Here is a 13,087-nt window from a genome sequence, read left to right as displayed (position 1 = left end):
GGTGACAAATCAGTCGATTGAGCCGCGATACCCTCAGTCGTCGGACCGGGCAACAGAGCCGGCTGTTGTAGCGTTGTGGAGGTGGCGTGGTGGAGAAGAGAGAGGAGAGACGAAGGAGAGTGAGAAAGGAAGAGCTGAGCGTACGCGCGAGAGAGGTGGGAGGATGAGGATGAGGAAGGGTGGTCGGGAGACGAAACGAGGAGGAGGTGCTGGAGGAGGATGAGGAGAAGAGGGAGGACAGTGGGATGGCTGGATGGGTAGCATCGGATTCTATCTTCACGTATTGATCAACGCCTCGCCACCCTCTCTCTCTCTACAGGCGTACGATGGGGGTGAAGCCCCGATCGCCATCCCCGCAGCTGCCGGCCGCAGCTACGGCCACTGGACCGACCGCCGGACTTGCTGCTTGCTTGCGCGTGTGCGTAGCCATATAAATGCGCCTCATCTCGGACATTTCTGTCTCTGTAACTGTCCACGCACACATACGTTCTCGCCACCCTCCTCCACCCTTCATTCTCTCTCTCTCTCTCTCCCTCTCTCTCTCTCTCTCCTATAGTCGGTGTACTTGTTCACCCGTTAGACCGTGTATGCCTCTATAGCGTTCAAGAATGACCCTCCGCTCTCTCGCTCCCTCGTCTTTTTCATTTTCTCTTTCTAATTCAAGATCGTCAAGGATGGTAAATGCTACAAATCATGGCCATGACACTTTCGACTTGAATTGACCAAGAAATTACTTCGAATCTATGTACTTATTATTTCGAAAATATTTCCTAACGAGCTACATTATTCTTCCTGTACTTTCTAAATTTTATTGAAACAAGGAGAATTCGTTTAACACCGTTCAGCCGTTCAATCCTAGTCGAATTGTCTTTCTCGGTGGCGGCGACGCGTAGCTGCGACACCAGGGATAACAAAGTTTTTAACAGGATATTAGTGTGGAAAAAACAAGTGATTTAACAAAGAGAGAGAGAGAGAATGAGAAAGAGAGAGAGGGTGGAAGTAGGAAGGCGGGGGAGGTGGGATTAACGCGACAGAAGGGTCGACGAGACTGTTATCCAGAATTTTCCGGGCAGACAGAGGAAAATGGCAGTCCGGTAACGGGGTGCGCCGTGAAAGGAAAGTTAAATCCCTTTACAGTTTATACGACAAGCGCGGCTGTTCCCAACTTAGCTGGTTTAGGGTCATAAACTTTACTCGGGCATGCAGAGGAAAGCGCATTTATAACTAACGTAACGCGTCGTCCGTTTAGCTAAATAATTAAAAGATACGAGCGAGAAGTATACCCCTTGTGCGTCTCTCTCTCTCTCTCTCTCTCTCTCTCTTCCTCATGTACCAATCTAAATCCCAACCCTTCGCAGACCTTTTCTCTGCTTGACTACGTCACGCTGTTTTGCTCTCAAAGCCATCTATTCAATCCGTAGAAATAAAAATAAGCAAAAAAGAAAAATCTCCGTTAACAAGCTGGTGTCGAAAAGGGTTCAAATTTCCGCGCCTGTTTCCCAACGTCCGAAATTCACCGAAGAGACAATAAAAAAAAAAAAAAAGGAAGTAGGTACAGGAAAAAGAAGGAAAAGGATAAAAGGCAAAAAAGAACAAGAAAAAAGAAAAAATATACAAAAAGAAGAAAGCTAACAAAAAAGAAAATGGCGAATATATCGTACTCGTGTCATAGAATTGGAAAGGTTCGTATTTTCGGTGTACAATTTCTCGCTATAAATTGGAGGTCCTCTTCTCAGTGGACGTACTACGTTTTCATTCTTTCGGAGAAAATTTCTTTGCAAGCGGGAGGTCCATTGAGGAAAGGTTGGCTCGGATCGAAGCAGAGACCGAAAAACGTCGAAAAGCGGTCGGTTTATACAGAGCAGTAGAGCAGACAATGCACACGAGGCGAGCGACCGGTCGCTATCCGCCTATTTGATGTTAGTACAACAGCGGCGCCGTGTTTGCGTTGAGGCCCATATTGATTGCCACCCCTGTCGCCACCCCCTCGCTGGTGGTACAGCCACACCATATCGTGCGATACCACCCTCTCTCCCGCGTACACCATAGAGAGATAGGCAGATAGATGGATAAAGAGAAGAGGAGAGGAGAGGAGTGGAGAGGAGAGGAGAGAGACGGAGACAGAGAGATCGTACTGTACGCGTACTTCCACGTATACCTATATATAGACGAACCTGCCTGTTCCATGCACAGTTTGGCCGGCAGGTATACCAGCAACTAGTTACTACTACGTCAGCCAAGCGATATTAACAGCGACAGCATCGTTGTCAGCCACAGCGCCGCCACTCGGGATTAACATAAAGCTAACGTTGGCCCTCCCTCTTACACTGCGACGCCCTAAACCGACTCATCAGCGCTCTGATGACCCTGCGCTTATCATCCTGCTCTCTGTCTGTCTGTCTATCTCTATCTATCTATCTCTCTATCTATCTTGCTCGGTTACGCTTATTTTCATTACAAACTCTCAGATCGACCTTCATCAGCCTTTTAGTTACCTCTCGTAGATCGATCGATATGTGTATATGTGTATATATATATATATATATATATATATATATATATATATATATATACACACACATACATACACACGCGCGCGCGCGCATACACACACACACACACACACATATATATATATCTACCGAAGAATTCATTTTAATTAAAACGTTATCGAAATAGGGCGTAAAAGTTTAAATGATCGTTCGAAGCAAAAAGAAAGAAGAAACTGTATACGCGTTGAATTCTCGTACGATCGATCGGTTTACGTCGAATACAACAAAGGACGGAGAGAAAGGAAGAAGCGTTGGTTTACTCGGAAGGGCCAACGTCGCATCTCATATCGTAAATGTCCTCCTTTCCAACGAGGAAAAAGAAATGGAGTCAGAATAAAAAAGGAAAAAAGAGAAGAACATTCCCTCCTTAAATTTTCTTTGACGAATTAAGAGAGGATGTAGCGACCGCGAGAGTTCAGCTCGAGACGATGTTTCCCCGCAAGGCGGAGAGGCAAAAATTCGGTTGCGCTAAGGGAACAATAGCAGGAAATAAATTATGCAAGATTACAAAGAAGACAGACGGAGGACGGTGGAAAGAGAACACTTTATATTATCCGGGGCTAGCGGTAGCATAATTACCACCCGGTCCAGACCTCCGTCTCTCCCTTTTTTACCCTCCTTTCTCTCTCTGTCTTTTTGCTTTCCTCTCCGTATAACTCGTAAAAAACAAGAAAGAGAGAAAGAAAGAGAGAAAAGGAAAGAAAATACTCTTTATGAGATGCGAGCTGGTTCCTCCCGGTTAGCTCATTCCCCATACCATGTCATCTTTAGTATGATTTCCCCAACGTAAACATCCTAACTTTGGGTCCAGCACAGGTCCTTCTCCCTTTTTTGAATTTATACGAACACCTCTCGATTCGAATAACGAGGATCGACGAGTGACATTATTAATATGTATATAGTCAATCAGTTAGCACTGATGATCGATGGTAATGTAACGGGAAATGCTTGGAAACTTGCTAGAACAGTTCGAGAGAAATGAATTTCAATATTGAGGGTTAGTTTCAGAGAGCAAGAGAGTGAACGTTCACTTGGCTGGAATATGAGGCGGTACGATGAAGACGGCTTTCTTGTGCCACCAAGGAGAAGGAGAGGGTTGAGGGCTGATGGAAACGCAAGATGTTAATGAGGCCGGAGGGTTAGCATTCCTGGCGGCCTCCAAGACTCCCAAAGATTTCTCTTTTGGTGACGTCAAGATTCTGCTCTTCTACCTAGCTTCGTTCAATCTCGACGTACTCGTTCCTCTTTCCTTCCCTCTGACCGCGATATCCGCTAAATAACATTTATATTTATAAACGTTCGTTTTATTTCGACGTAAAGAAAAAGATTTGTTTTTAAATGCTCCCATTTTTTTCTTGTTTTGTTCGAAAGATGTCTTGCGCAGGCCAACCCTCGCGAAGCTAAATTATTGTTCCTCGGGGTGGAGCATACCGCGAGGGCGTATCATCGGACAGATATGATATCCTACGTCTACTGGGTTGGTCCATCGGATGAACGAACCAATAACGATCCACTGGAAGCCCCAGTGGAATATCATAACCGAGACGCGCCTCCCTTTCTGTTTCAAAAAAGGGAGAATAGGCTTAAGAATATAATATCGTAGAACGAATGCTGCTAAATCGAAAATAATTTTTTTCCTTGATCACATTTACCTTTTTACTTTTCCAACGAAGAAATATCGAGCGAGAGAAAGCACGAAAAGTCGAAATTAAATCTGTCAGTTTGAGAAAAAAGAGAACAAACGCTTTTACCATAGTGAAGAAGAGAGTCTTGCTAGAGAGAAAGAAAGAAAGAGAGACAACATGTCTGGATTATAATTTTCTGAGAGTTTAGGAAGATTGCAAACGTCAGGTACAGCGAGCCGCTTAAGACGTTTGAGTTGAGATGAGAGAGCGGTTGCGGTGAAAACGAAGAACACGATGCCGAGGGAGATCAGCGAGTTACATCGAGGAAAAGAGAAAGAGAGAGTCGCTGTCACAACCACACCAGCCGTTACTTCTACTCCGGTAAATTCAACGCTCGCGGTAGAATCGGTTGATCCATCCGTTTACCTGACTCCAATCGGTTTTCAACATTTCCGTTGTTCTTAAATACCAACCAAGATCTTTTTACCTTCCTGTTCTTTTTTCTTTCTTTCTTTTTTCTTTCTTTTTTATTCCAACGCTACAAAAAATAAATTTCATCTAAACACTCTGATAACCTTCCTTATCGAGGGAAAAAACGAAAATGAAGATTGTTTATCGTGTTTGCGAAACGCTTGTCAGACCGTAGTTAAAATAAATCTTGAAAAACGACTAGCAGTTGCAAGGAACGAGTATAACTCAATCCCTATCTAAAAATACATAGGTAAACGCGTAGGTGCTTTCAAAGAGTAGTACAGTTTACGTCGCGTTATCCAAGCGCACCACCACCCTTTGGACGAAGCACCTCCTGTGAAAGGTTGAGAAGGAGAGAAAAGGCTAAATTCCATGTGATGTAGGCGCGTGATGTAGGAGAGGTGAGAGGAGAAGAGAAGTAAAAGAAGAGAATCACGTTGGTTGTGTTGGGGATGGGTGAGGGACGTCGCGAGAGGCATTTCAGGCCACGTTATCTAAACGCGTCGAGTTTTCGTCGGAGGGAAAGGGTGGTTGACGGGAGAGGTTTGCGAGGTAGTAGGAAAGAGGAAGAGGAAGAGAAAGAGATGGAGAAGGAGAAAGAGGAGGAGGAGAAGGAAGAGGAGGAGGAGGAAGAGGGCAAGGAAGGGCGGTCGCGGGCTCCCTGGCATTGCTTAGCCGTTTATTCTTCATAGCAATGCTTTCGAGGGTCCTTGTGGAGGGTGGCTGTGCGAAAAAGGAGAGCGGCTGCTTGCGAGAAAGGAAGAGAAGGAAGCTGAAGAAGAGAGGGAGGTGGGGAGGGGTGAGATCAAGATATAACCACGGAGAGAATTACTTGCAGGCTCCAAGCCGCATTATATCCGCGCTGCTTCGTTGTGTAGGAAGGTCGGTATGAGACGGGTGGAAGAGGGGGAGGAGGAGGAAGAGGAGAAGGAGGAAGAAGAGGGGGAGGGAAGGTTGCGATAGAAGAGAGAGAGAGAGAGAGAGAGAGAGAGGAGTTGGGGGTTGGAGGTGGTGGTGGCGGACCAAGTGGGAGAGGTATAGTCGAGGAGCGGCTCTTTAATGGCCGGATCTCGGAAATTGTGCGCACATATATCTGCTGGCAGATTTATGAAAGTGCTTTTCTTCTGAAGTGGGGAAAGCTGCTACTGCCGCTCTGCCGTCGCTGCTGTTGCTGCTGTTACTGCCAGTAGCTCGGGGGTGGAGACGCCGGCAATGGAGGAGAAGGTGATGGCGATGCCGCCGCTGCTTCTGGTGGTGGTACATTGGTGCTGGTGCTGGTGCTGATGCTAGTGGTGGTGGTAGTGGTGGTGGTAGTATTGCCGATGGTAGAAGAGGAGGCTGGAACGGAGAGGGGAGTAAATATACGTTCCACCTCAGCCTGGATCTCGAAGCTTCGCTTCTCCTCCTCCAAGCCACCAAACCTCACCTCCAGACTCCCTTCTCTTCTCCTCTTCCTCTCTGTCTGTCTCTCTTTCCCTCTCTCTCGCTCTCGCTCTCTCTTTCTCTCTCTCTCTCTCTCTCTCTCTCTCTCTCTCTCTCCTTCTTTCTTTATCGCCCTTCTCCTCCTTCCTCTTCTACTCACTCTCTCTCTCTCTCTCTCTCTCCCCCTCTTTCTCTGAGCTTTCCTATTGCCTTCCCTCCGACTCTTTCTCCGTCTCCATCTTTACCTTTATCTCCGTCTCCAAGTCTATCTCTCCTTCTTCCTTCTTCCGCCGGAGAACCACCGGCACCACCTCACCCCCTCTTCGTCCTCCTCTATTCCCCAGCATCGGTGTAATTTTCCAGTCGGAGATTTATGCGACATTAAGGTGTGTGTTGTGTACCTTACTACCGCGCCGCCTTTCGCCGCGCTGATTTATCGAAATATTTCTCGAACGATGCGCCCGTTCATTCCCGGATAACCGTCCTACCTTTACTTTCTGCCGAGTTCGCGAAAGCGTCCTCGCCTTCATCCTTCCTCTTCCTCTTCCTCTCCTTTCTACAAACTTATCCCGTCCTCGTCGCGATCTCTCAATACGAACGATCAAGTACAAAAAAAAGAAGATTCTATTGTTTCTCGTCGTATAAAAACTTAAAACTCACGGTATGATATTATTTTACTTATCTTCAGCTTACAAAAACGTTGGATTTAAAATATATTCCTTTTCCGATAAAATAAAATCTCACGGGTTTGATATGTTTAAAGCGTAAAAAGTAGAAAGGCGAAGGGGCAAAAGACGTAAAAGTTTCGACGCTATTCGACGGCTCGTGAAGTTCGATCGGCAAAGGAAAAGCCAAAATGTTCGGTTCGGCAGGAGTTTCGCGGTATAAATTTCGCGGAATAAACGCGTACATAGAAATACGAGCAGGTGGCGAGGAGGTATAGGAGGAGGACGAGGAGAGCGAAGAGGAAGAGGAGGAGGAAGAAGAGGAGAAAGAGGATGAGGAGGAGGGCCGTGCGAGTTCTCTCCGCTCTCCCTCCGTCACGTCACTTTCCCTTTTACTCACCCTTTACCTTCCTTTTCAATACCGCCGGCTCCCCATTGGCGATTCGAAGAGGATTAAAATCGCACTCTCGAAAGAGGGAAAAACCGATCGCGAGCTAAACCGATCGCGAAGTGGAAATAAAAATGGCAATCGCGGTTTAATTTTCACGCCGCTCGATTCCTCTTCTCTTCCTCTCTCTCTCTCTCTCTCTGTCTCTCTCTCTCTCTCTCTGTCTCTCTCTCTCTCTCTCTCTCTCTGTCTATCTGTCTATCTATCTCTTTCTCTTTCATGCTTTTTCGTCTAGCGTAGATCCATGTATTCCTGGATTCCTATAGTTTCTCTTTCTCTCTTTGCGTTTCTTTTTACACTCGAGACAAATCCGAATCTCTCCGATAAATACGCCGCGGGTATAAAACAAAAACAACTCTTTTAGTTCCTATTTACTATCTCTCTTTTTCTCTTTCACTCTCTCTCTCTCTCTCTTTCTCTCTTTCTTTCTTTTCTTTTTTTTTTTGATTACAAGCTTCGTGCGTTTATACGCATATTTTTAATCTACGAATTAATAACGTCAATAATTGCAAGACTTTCCTACGTGAAGTCTCCAAAAGAAAAAAGAAAAAGAGTAATAAATTTTACACGGTTCTTCGAAGTCGATAATCGAGAATTCTAGCCTATGTCCTTTCGTTTCTATCACCGAGGAACAAAGAGTTAAGCTTCAAAGATGAATTTTCACCAGTAGGGGAGACGCGCTTTACAGACGAGCAACTTAACCATGGCATATTATACGAATTAATTACCGTCCTACCTCTCCTAGCCACTCACCCTCTACTGCCTGTAACGGACATATTATTTATCTTCTCGGATTCTCCCTAACTTTGTCGACCCTTGGAACGATCCAACGTCCTTTCTCTATTCTTTTTCTCAACGTCCATGCGCGACTACTTTGAAATATCCTTTCAAACAAAGTACCATAGATGAGTACCCCTAAGTATCACGAATTTTATATGAAAACCATTGTAAATTACAATTTGCTATATAAAATATGAAAATAAATTTTTGATCGATCGATAACATTGAATATTATCTTATCAAAATTTTCAAGAAATATTCTGCTTAAAGTTATTCGTATATTCAAAAGCATTATCAAGAGGCTCTAGCAAAAAAAAAAAACGTATCATTCCAAAAATAAAAAGAGAGGAAGAGAAGTACTTGAAAACGAACAGTGCTGACCGAAAGTGGCCGGTCTATCTCGCGAGGGTAAATATGACTCTCCCGCGTACGACCCTTACCTGTTTCATCGTCTGATCTCGTATCTGACTCTGGGGGATACTAAGAAAGAGAGAAAAGGAAAAAAACCAGAGAGAGAGAGAGAGACAGAGAGAGAGAGAGAAAGAGAGAAAGAGAAAGAGAAAAAATAAAAAGAGGAGACGAGAGAAGAAGAGAAAGCAGAAAGGATAGGAAAGACATGAGAAACAGAAAGGAGAAGCTGAAATACATCAGAATCGCATCCCCCACCAGAAATGTTTCGTGAGAAGGGGAAGTTCCCCTTCTTGCGTTGGTGAGGAAGAAGGAAATGGAGGAGACAGAGGAGGTTGGTGGAGGAGGACGAAGAGAAAGAGGAGAAAAGGAGGGTAGGTTGTGGCTGAGTCTGAGAGTGAAAGAGAGAAAGCGGGGTGTACTCGTAGCAGCCCCGCCCGTCATATTCCACGATAGCCAATCCCGCGAGGTCTTTTTATTAGATCCATAAATCCATCATATCGAGCACAGCCTGTGGCAGCTTTTCTCTTGGCACTCATTGGTCGAGCTTATGAGTAGATTCATCGAGAAAAGCAAACTCTCTTTCAAACGAATACAGACAAGATATTGTGGTATGGTAGCGGTATTATGTTACATAGATACCTACCATTCGACTGCTTTACTTTGGTTGGTTCTGGCGCATTGCGGACATTTCTTTACTCCGCCTCGTTATTAATATTGCATTTTTCCAGCGGTACGAGAGAGAAAGCGCGATAAAGAAGGAGCACTCTTAAAAGCGTGCTCGCGGAGGTGCTCGCGATGGTACTCGCGGAGGAGTGGAGTACCATCGGAGGTGGGCTTCGAGTGAGAAATTTTCTTTGGTGGGGATGAAAGTTGCGTGCGCAGCTAGTACCAATACAAACACGTTTATATACCACTACCAGTACGTACGAGAGTGCAGGGGTAAACCCTGCAGACCACTGTCCACTCTCCTCGACTCTCTCTCTGTCTCTCTCTCTCTCTCTCTCTCTCTCTTTCTATCTCTATCCTCTTCTCTCGCAACCCCCGAAACCTGTCGAAGCATCTTCCGAACTGGCTACACCGAACGGCGTTGAACGAACGCGACGTTCCGTTGCTCCTTGCCTTGGAATACCTTCGAATACGTTTCGAGAAGATATCGTCGATATCGAAAAGGTTTTCGTCGGATTTTAACACTTTAACGTTTGTCCTCTCTTTCTCTCTCCCTCCCTCTCTCTCGCTTTCTCTTGCTCCTTAATCTCTTTTTCTTTCTTTTATCTTTTCAGTTGGATATGTAAAAATGAAAGATTTTCATTCTTCCAACGATCTTCCTGGCAACATCGATAATTAAAGAAATTCGAAGAAGGTAGATATCTAGCAGCACTTAAGAGAGGTGCTCGTAAAAAGGAAGAAAAAGTTTACTCGTAAACGGTAGAAACATCCGCAAGGCGCATTGTGCCGGACATAACGGATATAAAATAGTATTGGGCGTAGAGTATCCTAGGTATTCTCTCTTTCTCTTTTAACGGAGGGATGGAAAGGAAGTCCAAGGAGGGGTAAGAGAGAGAGAGAGAAAGAGAGAGAGAGAGAGGGAAGAGAGGGTGGAAGGGGCCTGCAAGGAAGACTCGAAGACCATCAGACTCCTTGACGGACGCGAGGATCAATATCCTCCGATACCATACTCCGAAAGCTATATACGAACCCATTTCCACCGCCAATAAAACGCCATACCTACGTGTATTGCGCTATACGGGCGATTCTCTTCCTGGCCTCCTATTGGCCGTAAAACACTGGCCGGCTGAAAGGTTGAATTTTATCGCCGGGAAAGAAATATCGATGTAAAGGCGAGAACTCGTCCCGATGCGGAATACATACGTATGTAGGTAGGTAGCTAGGTAGGGAGGTAAAAAGGTAGGTATCGAGAAAGAACCCTCGCATATCGAATCTCTCGTTACTTGACTTATCATAAAAACGATCGCACCGTATTTTCCCGTTCAATGATAAAGTCTCGTTAAAATACTCATTTTGTTTTATCTCATTTATATATTTTCCATAAGCTTCTTAATCCGATCGGAAAATCGAAAAAACTTCTTCATCCATAAGATATATCCAAGGATTACGTTCACGCGAATAACGTCGTAACGACTTATACTTGAGAAACGATATAAATGACTTTTACAAGGAACAAAGATAGTAAAATTCTTGAATAATATACCAATGTAATCTCATGAATATAATCCTGAAAGAAATTTGTCATAAACGAATGAAATAAACGAATATTACGAAGACGTTAACGTTAATAAATCAAATCCGATTAGTTGGAAATTTCGATAAAATGAAGTAAAAAATGCAAAGAGGGAACCAGTTGGCGTAGAGTTTCGAAAAGAAGTGTCTACTCGAGAAAGAGAAAACAGGTACGAGAAGGATCACACAACGCATACAGATATATATATACATGTATGTATATATACCCATAGACAGATATCTAGACACGTACACATCAACACCGTATATCTATGCATATACGTATACAAGAAAGAACGAAGCGTTCCTATTGGAAGAACGCAGTTTCCAATCATAACGGCCTGTGATATGCCTCGCTCTATGATATGATATTATCATAACGCGGGCGCGTTTATTATTGGTCAGCTTCACCCTACTCCGCTTCCTTCGTTCCTTCCTTTCTTCCACCCTCCGAGCTACCAGCCGCACTCCGAAGCTCCACGCGTACGTTCCTCGACTGGCAAGGTGGGGCTCGCAGCCCCGCCGACCGCCCTCTTCCCCTTCGCTCGCCCCCCGAATTATGAGGATCAATACGCGAGGAAGCTTGCAAGGGCAGTGCCGACGCTACTCACTCGTCGACCTCCTTCGAGGACGGACCTGTCCCTATGACTCTCTCTTTATCTCTGTCTATCTCTCTATCTCTCCCTCCACCCTCTCTCTCTCTCTCTCTCTCTCTAACATTAATATTCCATGATCGTCTACTCTTCTTAATCTGTTTTACAATACGATGTTTTATTTCTCTCTTTTATTATTACATCTCTGCCGTATATCTACATCGATTTATCTGATGATATTCGAAAAATTTATTCAAATAAATTTAGTGAAAACGTTCAGGATTTCAATCCAAAATGATCGCGTGTATTTATCAACGTCATACATCTTGTATGATTCGAGACGATTGAAACTGACTTTTTCTATTTTTCTTTTTTTATTTTTCCTTTTTTAGATATATCTATCCCATCGTCGTGTAATAACGATCGAATTCGGATCGATCGAATTCGGAGTTGGCAGTAGAAACTTACATAGCACGCCTTGCATGCATTCCCTTGAAGTACCTTTCGAAAGAAAGTTTCGAAACGAGCGCTCTTATCCCAGAGATATTCCAAGTATCAACTGGTGGAAAACGCGTGAAACGCGATCGCTGAGTGAGGTGGTACGAAAGAGAGAAAGAGAGAAAGAGAAAAAGAGAGAAAGAGAGAAAGAGAGATAGAGGCAAATTCGAGAGGGTTTGGAAGAGGAGACATAGGTTTGGTCTCTCATATATGTGTGCATAGCATTATAACGGAACAATCGATATACGCTGTCAGCGGCATACAACTCGAGCAGCCAGCTCTCGCACTGCTGTGTTGCACGAACTAAGCCAACCATCCTCTTTCCCTTTCCCTCTCCCACCCTCACCCTCATCCTCACCCTCTCTCTCTCTCTCTCTCTCTACGTCCCTCGGCAGTACCGTTCAACGACCGCAAACTACCTAGTCCTCCAAAGTCCACGTTTCACTTTGCATAACCTACGAGGCAACCGCAACCTCAAAACCATTTTCCCACCCCGTCTATGCTCGCCGCCTGGCATCGATGATATTTTCTTCTCTACGAATCGTAATTACTCGAGAAGGATTTCCGTTCGGCTCTAATCCGAAGTAAATACGATCGGAAGAATATTCAAGATCGAATTTCACTCATCCGAGAAGTAGATATCTATTGCGAAAAGATCTTGAAGCTTCCTCGAATCCAAAGTGAGGATGGGGATGGAGAAAGAGGAGAAGTAGTAAAAAAAAGAAGAATTAGAAAGAAGAGAAAGATGAAGAAGAAGCACGCAGGTGTCGCTAAAAGAGAGACGTCCAAGAAGGGTAGCGGTCCAGGACGTTGGCAGCAATTATGTTCGTCGAACGAAGGGAAAGAAGAAGAGACGGATGAAAAGCCCTCTGAGAACAGAAAAAAAGAAGAAGGAAAACGAAGAAAAAAAGAGAGAAGAAAAAGAAGAAGAAGAAGAAGAAGAAGAAGAAGAAGACGAAGAAGAGAAGAGAAAAGGGAGTGAATTTTTTATCGGTAAAAACTCCATTAGAGAGAGAGAACACAGCGTCAGTGTTTGTTATTGGTCATCCTCGGCGAAGATGGAGGAAGGAAGGAAGGAAGGAAGGAAGGAAGGAAGGAAGGAAGGAACGAACGAAGGGAGGGAGTTGTCCGGCGCAGAGATATCCATTGATCCGAAGGACGGTAGATCTCCCCTTTCCCTTTGCCCGTCTCTATCTTCTTCTTTCTCGAAACAGAAAGAAAGAAAGAGGGAGGACGAAAAATATCTTGTGTATGTGTGTATATGGCTATGTGTATGTGGGTATGAGAGAAAGAGAGAGAAAGATGGACGGGTAGATAAGTAAAAAAGAACGACGGGGGTGAGGCTAAAAGAAAAAAAGAAGGGGCAGAAAAAAAAGAAATAAAG

At 44.5% G+C, this 13,087-nt stretch overlaps 1 protein-coding gene across 1 annotated transcript in view; it reads right to left on the bottom strand.

Annotated features, from left to right (window-relative positions):
* Window positions 1–13,087, bottom strand: part of LOC127065546 (uncharacterized) — an 88,911-nt gene that overhangs the window by 72,792 nt on the left and 3,032 nt on the right. The window lies entirely within an intron of this gene.

The sequence above is a fragment of the Vespula vulgaris genome, chromosome 1 (genome assembly GCF_905475345.1).
Source record: "Vespula vulgaris chromosome 1, iyVesVulg1.1, whole genome shotgun sequence".
NCBI classification, from domain to species: Eukaryota; Metazoa; Arthropoda; class Insecta; order Hymenoptera; family Vespidae; genus Vespula; species Vespula vulgaris.
The sequence above is the reverse complement of the archived record's forward strand: the minus strand, read 5'-3'. Positions and strand labels throughout refer to the sequence as shown.